This window comes from Corvus brachyrhynchos, unplaced genomic scaffold (genome assembly GCF_000691975.1).
Source record: "Corvus brachyrhynchos isolate BGI_N302 unplaced genomic scaffold, ASM69197v1 scaffold17, whole genome shotgun sequence".
Taxonomy (NCBI): domain Eukaryota; kingdom Metazoa; phylum Chordata; class Aves; order Passeriformes; family Corvidae; genus Corvus; species Corvus brachyrhynchos.
Window position 1 is genome coordinate 5,397,203 of NW_008240046.1, and position 22,309 is coordinate 5,419,511.

Consider the following 22,309-nt stretch of genomic DNA (forward strand, 5'->3'; position numbering starts at 1 on the left):
ATAGGAATAGTACATTCTTCCTACAATAAGTGAAGAGTGGAAACTGGAACAACTACATTTTATGAATAATCCAAATGGTAAAGGAGAAAGTTGAGTATTGCCTGCCAGAATTTCTCAACAAAACAACATAAAATTTCTCTGGCATAATCAGTGAAAAATATGTCAACTAGAATTTCAAAAGATAGTATTAAATAAGAACTTACATTTTTTGGATGAAAATTAAACATAGATTTGTAAATACTTGTGTTCATGGCCCAATTAGTGCATCATGATTACACCACAGTAATTTCTCCATTATAACTACAAGACTGGAAAATGTCATTCTGTGATGAGGGGTCCTGCGCTGAGTCCCACTCTAGATGAAGTTATCTCCTTTCTGTGCATTTAGAGAAGCCTTGGGAGGTTAACCTTGCTAGGCTAAAGCAAGTGAGTCCAATCTACAAGCGCTTTACTGATGTAATTCAGAAGCTGCCTAGAAAGGAAGTGGTGTTTTAAGTTATTTCCCTCCTTTTCTGTGGATTAACTGTCTGTGAACACGAACTGTAAGTCACCTGGGTACTTCTGAATTTTATATTCACATTTTTATTTTCCAGGAACCACCACTTTCTTGTCATACTCAGGCATAACAATCAAAGTCTCAACCTTGGCCAGCGTAGAAAAAGCAGCAGTTACTCAAAATCGACCAGTAAAAATACTTAAAGTTAGAAAATCTCAGTTAGAGGAGTTTACTTTCTAAGAAACCCTTGATGGTTCCTGTTGTTCTCTAGTGCAAGCCACTGAGGCAGTCATCACCAAAAGATACCTGTAGTTCATGACAAGTATTTACACTAGACAATCCTCCATTTCATAAGACATTTTTTCTGGTCAACTGAACTTAGTATGGACCTTGTACTAACAAAAAAAGGACTGGTTGCGGATGTGAAGTTTGGAGGCAGTCTTGGTCACAGTGACCATTTGATGGTGGAGCTCAGGATCCTGCATGGAAGAAGCAAGGCAGTAATCAGGATTACAACCCCACATATCAGGAAAGCTAACTGTTTTCTTAAAGGTCCTACTTGGAGAAATTCATGGGTTAGGGCTCTGGAAGAGAGCTAGTTAATATTCAGGCATCACTTCCTCCAAGCTCAGTATCTTTGTATTTCTGCGAGTAAGAAATCAAGCAAAGGGGTCAGGAGACCTGCATGGATGAGCAAGAAGCTTCTAGCAAAGCTCCAACAGAAGAAGAAAGTGTACAGAATGTGGAAAAAGGGACAGGCCACTTTGAAGGAATATAGGAATGTTGTCAGAGCATGCAGGGGTGTGACAAAGAAAGGCTAAGATCCATTTGGAATGAAAGCTGGCAAGGGATGTCAAGGACAACCAGAAGGACTTATTCAATTGTATCAGTAAGAGAGGGAAGACTAGAAAAAATGTCAGCCCACTGCTGAATGAGGTTGGTGTCCTGGTGACAATGGATACAGAGGAAGCTCTGGAGGAAGGAAGAGTTTCCTTTGGTAGAGTAGGATAGGGTTAGAGATCAATTAGGCAAACTTGATAACGGCAAATCCATGGGCCCTGATGGAATACATGCATGGGTGCTATTGATAAGCCACTCTCCATCATGTTTGAAAGGTCATGGAGAACCGCAAAGGTGCCTGAGAACTGGACGAAAGCCAATGGCACTTCAGTCTTCAAAAGGGCAGAAAGGAGGACCCAGGGACCTACAGGACAGTCAGCCTCACCTCAATCCCTGGTATAGGGGTGGGATAGCTGCTCGTTCTGGATGTCGCTGAGCATGTGGAGGAACAGAAGGTCAACAGGAGTGGTCAACATGAATTCAGCAAGGGGAGATATTGTTTGACCTATCCAACAGCCTGGAATGACTGCCTGGTAGATGAGGAGAAAGCCATGAACGTTAACCTTGACTTCAGCAAGGCTTTTGATGCTGTGTCCCACAAGATACTCATAGGCAAACTTAGGAAGGGTGGGCTGAGCAAGTGGACAGTGCAGTGGGTTGAGAAATGGCTGAATGGCAGATCCCAGAGGGTTGTGTTCAGCCATGCAGAGCCTAGCTGGAGGCCTGTAACTTGTGGTGTATCTCAGGGGTCAGTACTTCTAGCTGTAGATGTGATTTTGGATTTTTTATTTTCCAAAAGTGTGAAGAATGTTTGACAAATTTTATCAGAACATTTCAAAGTTTGCGCAGTGAGTTTCATATCTTAAAGATCACTATATCTTATTTGAATTACTATTTAACTTTAGCAATATTTATTAACGAGAAATTATATGTGTAATCAGATGGATTAGCAAAATCAATAAATTCCAGTAGTCCATTTTTAACACTCTTTTAACGCTGCTTTCCGTGCTAAGGAAACTGAATGCAATTCTAATTCATTATATAATAAGACTTCTGATCTAAATACAGAATTTTCTTTGAATTATATAGCTGCTATTCAGGCTAATTTATACATGACAGATTTGTTATATGCTAACTCTAAGTGTAAAACTTTTCACGAATTCTCAAAAGGGATGTAGGAAGGAGATGGCAGAAGAAAATAAGGTGACCAATCCATTATAGCTGTTACTGGCAGGTGCTTTAATTCAAACTTATAGATCCAAGTCTGATCTTTAGAAAACTTCATAAGCTTAGAGGCATCCCTGCTGACTTCAGAATTAGCATATGCAAGATAAAAGCAAATGCAATTCTTAAATTATTACCATAGCAACATTATTAAAGTTATGTTAAATAAGACTGCAACAATGTTTCTATTTAGAAAAAAACAAAACAACAACGCTTCCTTCTCTTTAGTAGTCCCTATAAAATGAACCATTACAGAAATATTTACTTCAAGTCTTCCTCACAATTAGAGGTTATTATCTCAAGTAATGTTCGATCACCACTGAAATAGTATAAAATCTTTGGTGACTAATACATTGTATTAAAAATTTAACATCCTAAAATTACAGATCTAAATATTTCACTTACAACTGATCCACAAGCCATACTGAAAATTCCAATAAATAACCTCATTTGGAGTGTAAAGCCAATATACTTTCCATCCATTCCAGCAGTTGCTCCATAAGGATACCTTTATGTACATATGCACACTGAGTTTACTAGGCAACATTTTCAGCATTGTTTGCAGTTTGCAGTTACTCAAAAGTACCCAGCACAATCCTATTTCTGTATGTAGCAATGCATGACAGGTATATTTTCTCTTTATTCTAGATTATCAGAACTTTTTCTTTTACCTTGCCTAAATGTCTCCTAATATTAATGCCTCTATCTTTTCCCATTAGGAAATATCCTAAAATATAAACATATATTTGTTAATCATGAAAGGAACAAGAGCAGAAAAGTGTTATTCAGGAGACTGTTGAGTGAAAACAAGATAGATATGGTCTTCTAAATTGTCATCCTTTAAATATTACACCAACATTTTAATGGGTAAAAAATTAATTTACATCAGATTAGTTAGGCAGCTACTTGGGAGTAGAAATGCTCACAAAACTGACAGTGAACTGGAATCACAGGTGCCCCCAATGCTCTCATTTGCACAGCCTGGATATCTTTCCTCTGCCTTTTCAGATACCACTAATGGAAAATCAAGTGGGAGAAGTAAGTTCCCATAAAGTTGCTGCGTCAGCCAGAATGATTGGCACATGATGCACTCTGCCTTTCTTCTTGCATCTACTTGTTTCATCCTGGAAGGCATTCTAGTCTGCAAGAGAATTGGAAACAAGGTATTACTTGTAATCAGTCACAAATCCTTGGCAAGAAAAAGAGAACAGTGAGTTTCTTGCTTTTAGACAGCTTTAACATTTTTTTCTTTTGGTGCTGTGTGTCTTCAGGATGGGACAAGCATTCATTCAGGCCGTGCATAAAATAAATACAAAGTGCTTCCTATTCCCAGAAGAAATAAATGCTCATTCTGAACCAATTTATTGTAGTCAGCCTGAAATTGATAGCTTCTTCTTAACGCCAAAATCTTCATTTCTGAAATCAACTCCACAACCTCAAGAAGACATCTTTTGCTGTGGTGAGATGTTGATTGGCATGCTCTCATTTGAAATGACATTGTTTCTAAATGTGTCCAAATTTTCAGAATTTAGAATCATATCCAAAGATTAATTTTTTGCTTGTCGCTTTGAGTTAATGTCCTAGATTCACCGGGAATAGAGTTAATTTTTCTTCTAGTAGCTGGTACAGGGCTATTTTTGGGATTTAGTATGAGATTAATGATGACACACTTAAGCTTTTGTAGTTGGTAAGTAGTGTTTACTTTAAGTCAAGGGATTTCCAGTTTCCCATGTTCTGCCAGTGAGCAGGCTGACAAGAAGCTGTGAGGCAGCATGGCCAGGACAGATGACCCAAACTGGCCAAAGGGATACTCCATACCACAGAATGTCGTGCTCAGTATATAAACTGTGAAGAATGGCCAGGAGCTACTGATTGATCACTGCTTGGGGATGGACCAGGCATCAGTCTCCAGGTGCTGGGTGATTGTATTGTGCACTGCTTGTCTATCTTGGACTTTATTTATCTCTTTTTTTTTTTTTTTATTTTGGTGTTGTCTCCCTTTTCATTATAATTGTTGCTGTTATTTTTATTTTATCTCAGTTATTAAACTGTTCTTAACCTATAATTTGTACACTCTTCCTGATTCTACTCCTCATCCCATCAGGGAAGGAGGGCGTGGGGAGCAGCTGTGGTGCCTAGCTGGGGGTTACACCGTGACAGATAACCAGATGTGAAATGTAGAAGGATTATAATGAGGTTTCCATGAACGCAAGGCATCAGCAAGGATGAATTATAGCAGGAAGGGTAAAACTCCTCATTAGATTGCAAGGGTCTGTCTAATTAAAATTTGCAAAGGGAAGAATGAATCGTGCTCTGTATTCTGGAATGCCATGAAGCTTTCAAGGGAAAAAAATCCCCACAATTCTTTCAGCATATTACCCAGGCTGCTTATGTGACCTCGCAGGCACTCTCTGAGCCAGAGAACATTCTGAAAAGAAAATTTGTCTTTTAAACTCTCAAGGAGAGCATATGGAAGAGGTGGGGAAGAAGGTATCAGCTGGTTATATGAAATGGAGGTTTTGATTCTTCAGTAGTAATGAATGGACAACTTCCCTCACCAATTCTTTTTCCAGAGATGTCCTAAAATGAGATGTCTCAGAAAACAATGCCATATTTAAGCCTTATACATTTGATTTAAACATGCTCCTCGTTACTAATAAACCACAAAAATTGTGGGATACTGACTCAGTTCACAGTCCTATAATTTACCTGAAGTATTAAATTATTAATAATTGCTCCTCAATTGTAATTATGAACTTAGGAGAGCTGTTGGATTAGCATTTCTAGTTTGATGTCCTATTTTCCCCTTTCTTTCAGAAGTGCAAGTGTCTCTGTAGGCAGATAATGAAGCACATAGTAACTTGGCAACCTTATAGGAATACTGAGGCAGTGTTCTCAGAGCTTTGTTTCTCCTATTTTCAGGAAGGGACCTAGGGATCCTGGTCGATGGCAAGTTGAGCATGAGTCAGCAGTGCCCGGGCAGCCAGGGGGCCAACCATGTCCTGTGGGGCATCAGGCACAGCATCGCCAGCCGGGCAAGGGAGGGGATTGTCCCATTCTGCTCTGCACTGGGGCGGCCTCACCTCGAGTCCTGTGTGCAGCTGTGGTGACTGCACTTAGGTTTAATATCAGAAAGATATTAAAATATTAGAAAGCGTCCAAAGGAGGGCAACAAAAGTGGTGAAAGCCTTGAGGGGAAGCTGTATGACAAGCGGCTGAGGTTGCTTGGTCTGTTCATCCTATAGAAGAGGAGGGCAGGCACTGATCTCTGGTCTGTGGTGACCAGTGACAGGACCTGAGGGATTAACCCAAATTTGTGTTTGGGAGATTTAGGCTGGATAGTAGGAAAAGGTTCTTGCCCTAGAGGGTGGTTGGGCACTGGAACAGGCTCCCCAGGGAAGTGGTAAAAGCACCAAGCCTGTCTGAGTGCAAGAAGGGTTTGGACAATGCTCTCAGGAACATGGTGTGATTCTTGGCAATGTCTTGCGCAAGACCAGGAGTGGGACTTTGATGATACTTTTGGGACCTTTCAACTCAGGATATTCTATGATTGTAATATATTTTATAGTTTCCTAATCCCAAAAAGACTCCTTGCAACAGGATTAATGTTTTGAAATGGGAATGACTGCATCCAAACAAAGTCCCTCTGCTTAATATTTCTTACCCAACATAGTGGTCAAGAGCAGATGTTGGAGGAAAATACTAGGACCAACCAAGTGGGCAGCAATACTTTCCCAGAACTCCCTCACAGCCTCCAATATTTTCAGCTCAGGGACTTACTCTATGAAAATTTGTATGCTTGAATTTAATAGCCTTTTTAGATTCCACTGATTTTTCTAATGGCTTTTTGAACTAATGTAAATTTTTAACAGTCACTGCATGTCATGTCATGGAGCTCCATAGCTCACCTACCTATCATGGACAGAATCACTTCCTTTAGTTCCTTTTGCATGACTCTCAATAGTTTCATCTGGCTCCTTGCTCTTTTACCAGAAGAAATTTTGAGCTGCATCTTTTCCATAATGTGGATGTTTTTACAGGTCATTACCTTGTTTCTTACACTATTTCTTTTCTAAGCAAGGAGTCCTACTTTTCCAACCTACTCCTTGTAGAAAAGTATTCCATATATTTGATCATTGTCTGATTTTTTTAGCCCCTCTCTGAACTTTTTCTAGCTTTAACATTGTCTTTTTGAAAAGGGAGGAGTGTGGGAGAGGCAGATGTTCAGAGCAATGCACATCATATAAGATAAAGGAGTACCTTGGATTAGAAAAGTAGGATAAAATATTTTAATTAGATTAATACCAAGATTTTACTTTAGATTACTAGTAGCCATCTTACAGCCTAGTAAGTTCTAAATTTCCAGTTAATTCCCTTGCCAACAATGAAATCTAAATTCATTTTGCTTGTTGCAGTAGATCACTGTGGCAATGAAGTCCTCCCACGTGCTTCTGGAATCATAGGTAGAGTATCTAATCAATACTGCTTGGTGTCTTTAGTAATACCTCCCTTAGATTTGCGCTACCCACTGCTCAGCCAAGAAGAAGGAATAATTGTTCCAGATGTTCATAAGTTAATGTTAGTGGTGTAACTGAGCTGCAACCAAAAGTGACCTGATAAGGTTAATTTCATTTAAAGGAAATGCTGGCTTCTCATGGGGAAAATAAAGCTTCTTCTCAGAATCTAAAGGCTTTCAGATTATTTCAACTTTGTTAATTTTATCAAGTCTACATGGCCCAAATTATCAGCAGCATTTTCTACTTAATTTAACTTGCTTTTATCACTCAGTTCTACGCGTTCAAAGATTTTAAGTTCTTAACTTGCTTGTTCCTAACAATGAACTGTTTGCTTGTGTTTATTTTATGAGAAGAAAAAAAAAAAAAAGATAAATTATGTTTTCTGGGAGGCGTAACAATCCTGCCTCAAATGTTAAGCAGCCAGAAACCAGAGCTTACACACTGACTCACTGTCATTCCTAATGATATACTGTGTCTACAAATTATTCTCTTCGTCAGATCAGTCAGCAACCACACATGAGCTCCATGACAGCTGCCAAGCTTAAAAAAATGTTTCCTTTTTCTCAAAAATATGTTCAAAATCAAGCCAGAGGAAACTGTAGCCCAAAATTACTTTTAGTTTTGAGCCCAGCTCTTCCAGAATCCTATTAAAATGCCTGCTTTCAATTGTTTTCCATGGTGGCCGACAGTGTCTGCAGTCAATCCTAGTTTGATGAGGACAGTTCCCAGTGGTTTTGGGGGGTTGTTTCCTTTTTGTTTTGTTTTTTAATGTGAATGTAACAAAGGTTAGAATGGCATTCAAAATGAAATTCTGCCATTCCATATTCCTTGTGTCACAGTGCTTTTTAGCTCAATTTCCCCAACTGCAATGTAAAGATAATTTCCCCTGACTGGAAGCCCTGTAAACACATGCAAGGATATGTGGGTCACTGTTCAGCCTTGTACTTGAAAATGCACTCATGGTAGCACTGAGTAGGACAAGTGGCAACCCTTTTAAAAAACTCAGTCTTTATAATGATTTATCCCTGTAGTAGAGTTAAACATAATGCATTATGTTTGAATATTAATGCTATTTATAACAGCATGACACACCAAAGCAAGACATTTGAATAAAAATAACTCCTCTATTAGTTTGAACTATCATTTAAAAATACCATTGTACAGAATCATAAAGCTACACAGTGGTACCTTACTACATAATTATGTCTTTCTGCCAGATTTGTGTTGTGGACAGAAACAATTAAAACTTTACAGAAGGAAAGATGTTTTTAAAAAAATTCTCTAACTCTGGCAATAAGTTCCCATTAGGTTCAATAAGTGAAAGAATCCTCTTTTCACCTTGCAAACTCCTGTAAGTCATTGTTACTCAAACCCTGAGGCAGACTGATGTATAATTGAAAAAGAAAAGCCACTGGCCAAAAGCATATCCATGGAGAGAGTTGTGGTGTGTTTTGCATCCAATTTTTTTTCAAACAAAGGGTAATTCTATTCAACAAATTCAAGCAGCAGTAGGAAACTTTTATTCCACATGATATTTACTGCAATCTTTTACTGGTTTTGTTAAAATTGAAAAACTAGAAAGTTATTTTATTACAGGTTTTGTCTAACAATAATATGATTTGATCATTACCCAAGGTGTAAATGACAGCAAAAGCTGAATTAATGTACAATTTACCAACCTTAGTTATCAGAAACAAAAAATTAAGACCTCAGATTTTGATAGTCAAGTTTCAAAATGAAAGTAGTTTATAACTCTGAATGCTTCTCTCCAGAATGAACAAAATAGCTGGAATAATTATTTTCTTTAAGCCCTGTATCAGTGCTTTCAGCACATAAGTGAGTCCAATATCAACGCCTGGGAACAATACCCTATTCAAAATGTCAGGTTTTCTACAGCCCAAAGTTTTATTTTGGGGTAATTACTGACATGAACATTTTAACTGACAGTATCTGTTAGGAGCACCATAACAATAAAATTTCCAAGTGATATTGCTTTCCTGTATGTTAATGTCCAGTCATGCCTTTGTGATACTCAGGAAGTCCTGGAATCCTGAAGGGTACCAGGTTCCTTCAGGATCACCAACATCCTTCCTGCACCAGGTTGAATAGTAGTATATCTATCAAATCACCCTAGAATAAAGTAAACTAATAGAGCTAAGAAGAAATAAACTCACCTCATTTAATCCAGAAGAGCCACGGTGGGAGAGAAGGCTGGCTGGTTGAATGTTTCAGAGATATGCATGCTGAAGGTTGCACCTTCTACCATCTTACCTTCTCAGATTTAGGGAAGGATGTAGAGAAATGGAAAAACAATAAGGAGGACAAAGAAAAAGTGGTAGCAGTAAAATCAGTAGTGTTGCTGCATAAAAGTTCTTTAGTATCTTTAATATCCATTATAGATTTACAAATTCCAGAGATTATACAAGGAGTCTACACTTTTTTCAACTCATTTGACAGGCAACATGTTAATAAATGAATTCAGGTGAATTCAGGTGAAACAATTTGTCCATGAAAGAGTAAAATTGTGTGATATGTCATGAATTGAGCAAAAATGTAGATGCATTTTGAGAAAAAGTTTATAAAGTGACCCTACTAAAGTGCTTTAACTGCCCAAATTGTGACACTGTAATTGCTGCAAGCTAAATTTACTGAGTCATCTGTCAGCTGTCTAATAGAAGAGAAAACGCACTGTACCAGGGGTTAATCACAGAATCACAGAACATGCTGAGTTGGAAGGGACCCGCAAGGATCATTGAACCCAACTCTTAGACTGCATATTCTCTTCAGGGCCTCCCTGCCTTCAAGGGATTCAATGTAACATGTTTCTGTGGCATCTTTAAGCCTTAAGAATAAATGATAAAGGTCAAAGTCAAAAAGTTATCTAAGTTTTTTCTGTTTTCCTCTGAGAAAGAACACTAAAAAAAATCTCAATTGACAATAATAAAATCATTAAAGATTAAAACAATAAATTTTTAAAAAAACATCTTCTCAACTTTTACATTCTTTCAGAATTAGACAAAATATTAATCAGAGAAAGAAGAAGAAAGTCCTCTGTAAAAGAATGAGATACGCACCTTTATAGGGAAACCAAAGTTTGCAAGTTCTAACAGCTCTAATAGTGGCTTTGTCCTGGCAAAGCTTGCCATTTAGGCTGGAAATAATCTTGCTATTCCTTTTAGAGCTGCACTGTTTGTTAGCATCCTGGCCAAGTATCAGCTGTCAAGCTTGATGACAGTAAGGGATAATGGGGAAAGAGGGCTGTTTTTGCTTTGTATATGAGCCAAGTCAGACCTAAGGCTTGATATTCTGTGATAGGAGGAAAAGTCTAAGCCCTATGTTGTGCAAACTTGCAAAGCTGAAAACCTCTCTGAAACTATTTGAATCTAATTAAATACAGACATGATTAGGAATCTTTTTCTGTGGATCAGATATAGCAAATGAGGTTAAATTTGGATATGCCAGTTCTGAGAAGGTGGTAAAGCAATAGTCCCAGTTTTGCTCTCTTAGCACAAGTTAGTTTTTTTTCAGTGCTTGCTCTTTCTATTACTAGTGTTGGTCGTAGACATTATGAATTAGTTGTCTGTTATTTAACATATCAGATCCCATCCAGAATTCAATTATTCTGTCATTAAATAGCTTCTCTTTTTCATTAAATTAACTTCTTCAGTATTCTAATCTATCACAGGAACAAAAATTATCACTCATAATCAGAAAAGAGGAGGCATAACTCCCATAAAATTATTAAAATTACCCACATTGAGGTATTTTCAGATTATTATGAAATGCTTTTTTTGTGAAATACATTGTATGTTCATCTCTGAATGAACGAGAAGGAAAGCAAAGTGAAACGTGAAGTCACTGACGGAAACACTGACACAACACCAGAGCAAAGTAAGTTCCTTTAAGAAAGGGTACAGTCTTTGTTCTTGAAAGAAGAGTCATTAAGGACTACCTTTCATTTTCCCTGGGGCCATTTTCAAGTGTGGCTAACCAACAATCATCATTATTTTTTTTAACATTGGGTAATTATACTAGTATTGCGGTAAAAGTTACTAATTTTTTTCTAAGATCTTATTGTTCATAGGCAATGAACAATCCAAAATGGCTATCTCTGCATACCACATCCTGATAAAAGAGCAAGATATTCAGCCACCAGTGATTAATTTTCTGTTGCTGCAGTGTCAGTCACGAGCAAATCAGGTTAGTATGTCAGACAGCGCACTGGAGGAGACTAAAAAAGAAAGAGTTCTTGATCATTCATTGCCAGCACTGACAACCACCTCTCATCTCTTCATATTTCCACCCACCTCCCCTCAAAAATACGTTTAAGTTTACAAAAGCAATTATTGAGTCAGCATGGGATACATTTCTTCACATAAATAGATATAAGGTGTTACGCCTGCTATATTGCGTATTTCTGAGACGAGTTGTACTGAACTCTATGTGCAGCTCAGAAAGTTTCAAAACAAACACTTTCGCATACCTAAGTAAAGATATCTTAGGAAAAAAGAGACAAAACACCACCAAGTAGAACAAACAAACAAACCACCAACCAACCACAAAAAATCTAAACAACTTTTGAGCTTTTTCAGCATACTGAGTGCATAACTGTCATGACACTAATAATGTGGTGCTTAGGAACATGGTTTAGTGGGGGACCTGGCAGTGTGGGGTTACGGTTGGACTCAATGATCTTAGAGGTCTTTATCAAACTTAGCTATTTTATGATTCCATTATTGGACACTTTATTTTCCTTGACAATTTCTGGCAAAGAGTAAGACTTGTAAAAGAAGGAAATGCAAAAGGAGGAATTTAAAGATAATGAGATACCAAGACACCTGTCAAGAATCTAAAGGTTGCTGTATTTCTCCTGCTACAGAAAAGTGAGGTGGTAAAGTGCTGATAAGGTACTCACCACAGGTCTAAGAAGGTTTGATAGGTTAGATCAACCATAAAAATGAAAGAATGCAATGTGAAATTTCTCATTTAATTTCTCCCTGAGACTGAAGCAAATAATTTTAAAAAATGGTGTGTACCAATCTCTAATGGTTTTAAATACTTGTTCAAATTTTTGCATACATGATCTTCACTGAGTTCCAAAATATTTCTGGAGGAACAAAGTAATTCATAATTTTGCTATTAATTCATTCAGTAATTCAGCACTAATTCTTAATATTTGAAAATTTTAAAGTTAAAAGGAAACAAAGGTGAATATAATTGCAGAGCAGTATCTATTACACACTAATTTAACAGCTCAGGAACTTAAATAACCTAGCAATCAATCTGAACTAGCATTTTCCCAGGGATTACTGAAAACAAGAACTGTAATAGTATCTTTCCCAGACATCTGAGAAGACCTTTATTTTTAAAATGAGATTTTTAATCAAGAATCCTTTAATTTTCCTGGCACAGATTTTCCTTTTCACAAAAGTTGGAATCTGAAAGCTCATACAAGAGTCTTTTAAATGATGTGAAAAACCTTCAATGATACTAAAAAGGTCAACAAAAGACAAAAAGAATGTAAAGAAAAAAAAACCACATTTTTTTAGATACATTAAAATGTAGTTTTATAATTTTTTCCAGGTCCTGGTAATAGAATAAAAGAAAGATAGTGCCACTCCACAGAAAAGAGCATTCATACACTCCTTGAACCTCTGTCTGTCACTAAATAAATGTAAACCTGCTACAGTGGGAAAAACTTACAGCTAACATACGTGTATCTTACGTGAATCATGGACTCATAGAATATCCTGAGTTAGAAGGAACCCAAAAAGATCATCACAATTCAAATCCTGGCCCTTCAAAGGACGACCCCAAGAGTCATACCATGTGCCTGAGAACACTGTCCAAACACTTCTTAAGTCTGGCAGGCTTGGGGCTTTGACCACTTCCCTGAGGAGCCTGTTCCAGTGCTCAACTGAAAAAACTTCACCCTTTGGGTGAAGAACCTTTTTCTTCATATCCAACCTAAATGTCCCCTGACTCAACTTCATGTTTTTCCCTCAGGTTCTGAGGGATCCTGGTCACCAGACAGAAGAAATCAGTGCCTACCCCTTTGCTTCCCCTAATGAGGAAGCTGTAGAGTGTGATGAGGTAAACCTTCAGTGTCCTCTTCTCCAGACTGAAAAATCCAAGTCACCTCAGCCGCTCCTCATACAGCTTCCCCTTCAGACTCTTCACCATCTTTGTTGCTCTCCTATGGATACTCCCTAATAACATTTTGACTATTTCATATTGTGGTGCCCAAAACTGCCCCCAGCACTTGAGGTGAGGCTGCCCCAGTGCAGAGCAGAGCGGGACAATCCCCTCCCTTCCCTGGCCGATGATGCTGTGCCTGATGCCCCCAGGACATGGCTGGCCCTCCTGGCTGCCAGGGCATTGCTGATTCACAGTCACTTTGCCATCAACCAGGACCCCCAGGTCCCTTCCTGCAGCACTGCCCTCCAGCCTCTCATTCCCCAGTCTATAGGCACATCCAGGGTTGCCCCATGCCAGGTGCAGAATCCAGCACTTGCCCTTGGTAAACTTCACACACAGGTGAATTCCCAGCCTTCTAATTTGTCAAGATCTCTCTGCAGGGCCTCTCTGCTATCAAGGGAGTTAACAACTCCTCCCTCTTTACCATTGTTGGCAAATTTACTTCATATAGCTTTGGGTCCTGCATCCAATTAATCTGTGAAGAGGTTGAGGAGCACTGGTAATAAAACGGAGGCTTGAAGAACCAAACTAGTGACCAGTTACAAGGCTGATATAACCCCATGAGTTCTTTGTGGAAGACTGTAAGCCCTTGGCACAAGAGCCCTCTGCACTCCCTTGGAGGAGAGAGGCTTGAGGGCAAAAAGACTTTGCCCAGAGATAAGCAACCTTCCTCTGGGTCATGGTGACAAAGTGAACCACCCCCAGCACGCCTTGTTTCTATATGGTAATAGCCTGTACCCAGTTGGCTAATTGGTTTCTACCCCACCCCCTGCCTTTCTGCCCCTGTTTCTGCCCCTCAGGAAGGAGCCTTTTTCCCAGGCCTCCCCTTCACAGGGACTGCTGGACAATAAAAGCTGCCTCTGTGGAATTGCTATACGAGGCTCCTGTCTCTCTGCCCAGAGTTCACCTTGTGTGATTTCACAAAGAACTGAATCACAGGAGCTGGAATCACTTGTATCAGAGAAGTTGCTACACTTGCTGAAATCCCCTGCTGCCCAGGCAGGCCGGCCACCGCCCCTGGAAGAGTTGTTCTTTGCAGGATGCTCTCTCTAGGAAGGTTGCAGCACACCAGTGCTGACCAGCATCGGACTCCCCACGATAGTTCTTCATTAATTTTTAAGAGCAATGTACATTATCAGACAAAATATTTAGGATGAAAAACTGATGAAAGAATTCTTCAAAAAGGAAACATATGTCTTTAATAAAAAATACATGTTCAAGTTTATCTGCAAGCCATGTTGTATTTATTATATTAGAACTAGGAACTGCCCAAGCACATGTTAAATGTACAGGGAGTTCAGGGGTTCCATCAGCAGAAAAGCTTCCAGCTGATATTTCTGAATTCCCATATACAATGTTGCTTACATAGTGTAAACTCTACTGCATTGAATGTGTACCAGACTGGCAGTCCTTGGACATATTTTTGTGCATCAGGAGCAACTCCTTTATTGTGTGGAACTTCTTTCTCTTTTAACTCCAGACCATGTATGTGTAGCCTTGGATTCTGAAGAAGGAATGACTCAAAAGATGATTAACAACTAAAATCCCAGCCAGGAAGAAGACAAAACTGATGGAGCCTCACCTAGCAGCAGACTCCCTGCAGTGAAAGGCTACCTCCTCATCATGAACATTTGAGTTAGTGGGAGGCACTCTTGCATTACCAAAAGCAGTCTTAAATTTACACAAATAGTAAATTGTAATTTCACAAGTTATATGCTACTCCTGAAATTCACATGCTATTTCTAAATTGGAGTTGGTTGAATGGTAAAACTGCTACATCAAAAGAACACTGCTCTGACCCCCACTGTAAAACCTTATCTTTTTTTCATAAGATTCAAAGAGAGAAAATGGATTTTTGGGGATGCAAAGTCCTACTTTGAAAGAGGCAATGAAGTGTAAATTATTCAAGCTTGTGAACAAAAATTTCAGTTGCATGTATAGTAGGGAAATATTGATTCCTCCACAAAAATCTAGGTGAAAGCAAGCTTCTAATGTAGACATAAATTTCCCGTTATTGGTCTCTAGTTCATACAAACACCTTTAGTAGGTTTCTCTAATCCCATTTAATTCTCCACACAACTAGGGTGAAAAATGCAACAGAAGTCCCAATTTATGAGTTAAAAAATAAAATTTGCACTTACTCATTTGACCAGACATTTAGAATTTCAAATTAACACTCGGTTACTTAACAGGGCATTCAAATGGCAATTTCATATAGGTAAGTTGAAAAGTAAGACCATGAGAATTTTGGTATTTCTGCTTCGACTTTCCTTCATGCCTTTGTCTGTTTGTGCTTATCAGTGCATTGTAACACAGCTTCAGACAATAAGGACAAGTGCCTCTTCACTAAAGTTAGTGCACTGTGTCCATTTTCCATCTGCTACAAATCTGGCCCGTAATTCACTGATTTGCTGAAATATTCCAAACAACGAAGTGAGTAAATAAAATTTATGCACTTAGTCTTAAAACTAGACTTTGCACAATTAGCAGGATCAGAACTCATGATAAGCCATATGCAAATCACAGGAATGCTGTTCAGTCCCTGCACTTTTCCAAAACACAATCTGGACTATCTACCACTTTGTCTCTTAAGATTGTGGTGGTGCTTCCCCCGCACCATGAGGCCTGCTCTGCAATCTCAGGATCTCCTGACAAGCTTTGACTTGAGCTCTCCTGGACTGCAGTGAGCTGCACCAGCAACTCCCTCTGAATTGGACACCTCTCAGAGCTCATGAACCTTCAAGTTTGCCATACTCGAAAGATTGTCACTGACGATGAGGCCTAGTCTGACAGAATACACAGACACACCTGAGGTGCAACCCATACCTGTTGAAAAATGCTGAGAGACCTGATGTCTTTCACTGAACACTAGGAGAATTTTTGGTAGGTACCTTTACACACATAAATGTAGATGTATACTTCTTCTTGCCTGTGTATGCATGTCTATTTATTATGGTATGAAGGTTATCATGAGTCTATAATTAATTCACTGTTATAATTGTTGCAAATTCTACTGACTCACCTCATAAATGTTAAATTAGTCAATGATTAAGTGCTGCTAAACCCTTTAGTACCCTATTTTTTATCCATATCCTTTGTACCCTTACTCTCTTGCATCACCAGTCTCTGTGAAAATTTTTCTAATATGATTTTATTATGTATACTTCTTCTATGTAGTAAGTTATAGAGTGAACCTTGCCACAAAACTGTATTGAAATTCACCTTTAATGGTGATTCTTTAAGTGGCCTAACCACTTAATGGCAACAAACCTTCTCCATAGCTAATATGTAACACACAAAAAAATTAAGCTTTCCCTCAGACACAGCAGTAGTGTATCCAAGTAGATACTAACAGGTGCATGTCATCTTAATGTTAGAACAGTAAGCATAGGCTTAAAAATAATGTCAGCTATTTTACTAGGACACCTGTTCTTGATTTTCTCCATTTTGACAGGTGCCAGTGGGAATGTTTGTCCAAGCATCAGTTAATAGAAGGATGGTGGGGTCTCTCCCCCTGCCATGGAGCCCTGGGAGAGGGGCCCTGGCGGGGAGACACGGGGTTTCCCTGCCCCTGGTCAGCCTCATTCCCGATTGGTTGGTTTGTGTTTCCTGTGTGGGAAGGACCCCAGGGTCCCGTGACTGGAGGAGTTCCTGAGCTGAGCCCCGGCCATGCGGCTGGAGAAATAAACATCTCTGAAACATCTACCAAGAATCTGTCCATATATATTTCCTTTCCACGGGACTCCTGGTTTGATATATGCGTGCTACAGTAATCCCCGCTGTAACAGAAGGAGACTTAGATTTGTTAACACTCAGAGAAAATCCTTTTTTTTATCAGTATTTCTAGTTCTCAAAAGGAAAAGTGAAAGTAAAAAGCATTTGCTTCCCCTTAGCTTCCTCTGTGCTGTAGGTAAAACAATGAATTTTGTTGTCAATTATACCAACAATGTGAGTGTATCACATTTAAACATAAAAAGCTATAAATAAACCCAAACATCTAGTATGAGTGTTAAACGCAGTGAGTTTTTAATGAAGTAGTGAGAAACACACCCACAAGCTCAGTTCTTAGGTGACAAAGGAGAGAAGATTCTTTTCACTGAATGTTGTAGAAGAGCAAGTTGCCAAGCTGAAAACAAGCTGGTTCTCTCTTTTTAACTTCACTTTTGCTGCCTTCTTGGCTTGGCTTTTGCTGCCTACTTGGACTTTCTGTTTTTACTGATGGTGGTGGATCTCACATTGCCTGTGTTCTGGGTAGTGCCAGAAATGATCCCCAGGAAGATCCATAAAGTGTTCTGCAAGTACTTGAAAGTCAAAACATAACTTTGCTCATCTGAACTTCTGTCTTCCTGGGTGTCAGTTGTCACTTGTACTTGCCATACATTGCTGCCAGGCACAAACTGCTCCTTTGGAAAGATCTCCAAGCACTTTATAAGTGAAAACAAATGAACTTAATTAAATCTAAGGTCTTAATAAAAACCAGGTTCGTTTCAGTATTCTGACAGTAATGACTCAGAAGAAGAGCATATACCTGTCTTGCTGAAATTCAATATTGATTCTCAAAACATAGTCCTATTTACAGTTCTAATCAAAAGGAAATAATAGCATTCATGTCTATAAGGGTGGACAAATGCCTGGTAAGTATTGGTAACAGCAGTTATATTCCCCACCTCAATTATTTTATCTAAACTACGTTAGATTGATCACTAGCTCAAGGTTATTCTACCTACTTTAATTAATACTGTGCTAGCATCTAAAACTCCAACCCACAACTGGATTTCTGTCATGTCTGGTTCTGCACATACAAAAAAACCATAAAGACCAGAAAAAGCTCTTGCAGCTCTGCAGTTCTCAGGAAAATATTTAGGTAGTGTGTACCAGGAAACAAGCTATTCCTACATCCATTATGCCAACTTATTTTCCCTTTCTTTTATCTACAGAGTTCTGCACCATAGAAACACAGAAAAGTTGGGTTATTTTGCAAAGTTACCATCTACTGTTGCTGATTAATTTTCTCTTATTCATTTTCATAATGTACTCAGCAGTTTTAAATGGGCCGGAAACAGTATTTCTATTGTTTGTCTAAAGGACTTACATTACCACAAATGGTTCTAAAAGTGAAAGGATTTAATTTCATCATTATCTTTTACAGTGCATCATTATAGAAAACATCAGTACCTACAAATGATAGCTATTCAAAGTTTAGACACTGTAAGACCATTGAGGTAAGACAGCTTTATTATGTGCATGGAGAGCAACTACAGTCTCTGGAACGCAGTAAGAAACAGCAGCTTCTGTGCAGTAAGTAATGCCTTCTGCCTCATCTGCTTGACTTCCAACATTTGGGAATTGCCTGCTCCTGTGCCCGCAGAAGGTGATGTTTAAAAATTGGCCAGCACTGCTAGACCCCAGCACCTACTATACATATAATATCTGTGCATATATGCGTTTGTATATATATGAATATATTTACAAATTTGCATTCTTTCCCTTATACGGAACTCTGAGCAAGAAGGAACCAGATCAACAGATGATACAACCTATGATGCCAGATGGATGACGTCCAAGTGAATTTATACTAAAAGGAACCGCAGATATTTAATTTTTTAATAAACATAAACAGTACCTTTATTTCTTTTTTAAGAGACATACTGTTGACTATGCAAATTTGGGCTAAATATTGAGAATAAAAAAATCACCATATTTTTTTTTCCAGCCATAAACTAGTAACATACAGAGAACAACTAGAATAAAAGGATGAAAAATACAGCAGGCTTATGGAAGGATGCTTAGAAGGAGCAGATAAACCTGTTTTCTCAAGAACTAAAAAACCATTAAATTCTATATCCAAAAATGCCATGTTCTGATATATATATACACACATACGTGATATACATTTGTAACTATATATATATATATATACGCATAGAAATACAAGAGACTAGCACTGGGTATTTTCATCTGCTATAAATATATTACCTTTAAATACACAAACAGACTTGTCAGGCTTGCCTTCATATTCAGAGACATACAAATACCATTTTTTAATTCAAACTTCACTATTCAAATTATTTTTGGTAATGCATAGGCAAGCCCTAAACTTCTCATTATTGGTACAGGACTAAGTTACAGCTCACAGACAAAGCAATATTGATTTTTTCAAAATTATTTCCTTTCTGCATATTACCAAAGGAAGAAATACTGATGGGAAAATCACCCATTTCTATGAAGGTATGCATAGTTTTCAAGTTAGTACCATCTCAAATGTAGTAGAACACCTCAGATCTCCCATTTGCAGAGTAATAATATTTTAAAAAGTATTTTACATCACTAATATAGAAGAGAACAAAAATAGCATAACAACAAAAAGAATTTAAAAGGACTTTCAAGTGAAAGTAATTCATGTTGCCCTTATGTCTATTTTTTCACCATCCTTTGACACTTTCAAGTTCAAAAAATCATAAAACATCTATTACATAACTTAGAATTGACTAATGTCTTCCAAGATGTATGTCTGAAATCTTCCAGCTCCCTTTCTTCTCAAAGCTGATGAACTATTTGCAAAGGCTTAATCTATAATCAATTTATTACATCTTTAAGTACTTCTTGAAATCAGCTCATTTTACTAAACAACTTATATTAATATTCTTAATTTCCTCTACTTTCTGTAGAGGTATCCCTTTGTTTGCCCTACATATCAAGATGAATTAAAAACAGAGTTAAATTCCACTTTAAGTGGAGCGTGAAACAACAACAAAAACCAAATGAAAGTTGATAATTATGATGGTGAAGATGAAATAGTAATAATAATAGTAATAATAAAAATCCTGCCACGCACCACATTGGAATCAGGGCTGATGTCCTTCTCCACCTTGACTAGGAAATCATCTGTATCAAATTCAATGTCTTCTTTGGGAGCATTTGGGTTGGCAATTACATTATGGATATCATATTTAATCTTTCCTGGTTCCCTGAACTTCTTGACAGTCTTTGTTTGTCCATGAGCAGGTGTGGTGTCGAAAAGCACAATGCAGAACAAAGCAATCAAGCCACAAATGACTATTATTCCGGGCAACAAGGCAACCAGAGAATGTAGGCAATTGCTCATGATTGTAAGTGTCCTGATGTAGTAACAGCAAAGCGAATCCCTTCAGAGAGTGCTGCATATCCATGCCAGCATTCTGGTGACCTCTTCTTAAGCCGAAGGCAGCAGTTTCGGCTTGAGCGTGTACCAAGTTCTACTATGTCATAATTGGTGACATAGGGGCAGCAAAAAATCCTTGCATGTTGACTGTGTCCTCCAGTAGTTCCAGCTCTTACACATCACAGAGCCATAGAACCAGAGAATAATAGACAGTCTTGAGCTGGAAGGTACCTTAAAGATGTTCGAGTTCCAACCACCCTATCATGGCTGAACAGTCCCAGCTCTCTCAGCCTCTCCTCACAGGAGAGATGTTCCAGTCCCTAATGAAATCAGACGTACTCCAAAGTTATGACAAACCTTTCAATTTCCACATCACACAAAGCAAATCAGCCTGCTTAGCCAGCCTGCTGGCATTTAACATAAATTGGAAATACACCAAATACAGCTTTCTTTTGAAGAAACACCTAGTTCATCAAAACCACATTACGCATTATTTTTAGTATATCTAGTAGTCTTGTTTCTAATAGAGTCAGTAGAAAACAATAGAAAAAGTATTTACTAATATTGCCACTATAATTGTAACATTGCACCAAGAATCTATATAAATATTTATGAAGCTTTTATTTGTTATTTGTTGAGTGTGTTTTGCTAAGTTTTCAACAAGAAAACCGTATCAGTTTTGTAGATACAACACCATATACCTTTGGTTTTGTGCTTGAAAACATAATTCTTTAACATACCTTTTACTGAGTCTACTTGCCAAGACAGCCTCTGTGAAAAAATGAAGTCTAAAACATAAGTTATATATAACAGTTTCCATACTCTGAGTATGAAATGTGTGGTCTTGGTTTAGGCAGTTTTGTTTGCTTGCTTTTAATTGCCAGCTGATCTTTCTGGGTATAGACAAGGCCTCTGGAGGCATCATAGTAAAAGGGACTGGCACTGACTCAAGCATGCTGAGCCCAAGGTTTGTATTTAATTTGGAAAGATGTAGCTTTTTCCAAGAAATCAGAAGACTTTCATTTTGAGAACTCTTTTAGTCAGAATCCCACATCTAAAAATCAACTTTAGGCATTTGCCTGTGGCTTTAAAAGGCACTCTACTTTGCCTAGAGTGATGTAGAAAATTCAAGACACAGACTTTTGGGGGCTTTCTAGTAGTAGGAAAAAGGAGAAAGGAGCAAAAATCAGCCTTAGAAACATGTATGTCTTATCTGTAGAAGACCTTTAACAGTTTTATGACATCCTAAGGGTCCAGATGATTAAGCATACTGTCGTGCTTAGAGTAAAGAAATTTGGCAAAAAAGAAACCCTCTTGCTTTCCAGCTAGTCCTCAGAGATCAGAGGGGCTGGGTGCAGCTAGGCTTAATTTCCGATTAGAAAAATTCAGCACTGTAAATTCTGGTCTCATTCAACAAGATCTCAGATGCACAAATGGTGTGGGTTACACTGTAAGTCTGGTCTCATTCGCGAACAGCACAGTTCACTGTTCCAACACTTAAAGTATGACTTCAATAGGAATTTTCATAAACACAGATTCACAAATAGTGTAGTTTACTGGAGCAACAGACTATAGATTCTCTTTGATTACTAGTGATAAGATCATTAAATCTGCAAAATATAAGGATAGATTTCAAAGCACTTTATTTTATATCTTTGGCAATTACACAATAAATTAACTTTTCATAGAGAAAAACTGAACATTTAATTTTATTGGGTTTTCTTTGCCTTCTCATAAAATTATGAAAGGATTAGCAGATTTTTTTCTGGTAAATTAACACCCACATGTTCCAGTTTTATCATTAACAAGATCTAGTCAGCACACAGTAAAAGCTGAAACAAAATGCATCTATATTAGCATTTTATTGAATTTGAGAATGGCACTTTGGAATTG

At 38.0% G+C, this 22,309-nt stretch overlaps 1 long non-coding RNA gene across 1 annotated transcript; it reads right to left on the bottom strand.

The window, feature by feature from the left end:
* Positions 1 to 3,399: 3,399 nt before the first annotated feature.
* Positions 3,400 to 10,381, bottom strand: LOC108449122. Its single transcript, XR_001865238.1, has 3 exons — positions 10,152 to 10,381; positions 9,252 to 9,348; positions 3,400 to 3,701 (listed from the first exon to the last, which is right to left on the bottom strand). It is a non-coding gene; the product is annotated as an uncharacterized LOC108449122 (long non-coding RNA).
* Positions 10,382 to 22,309: the final 11,928 nt, after the last annotated feature.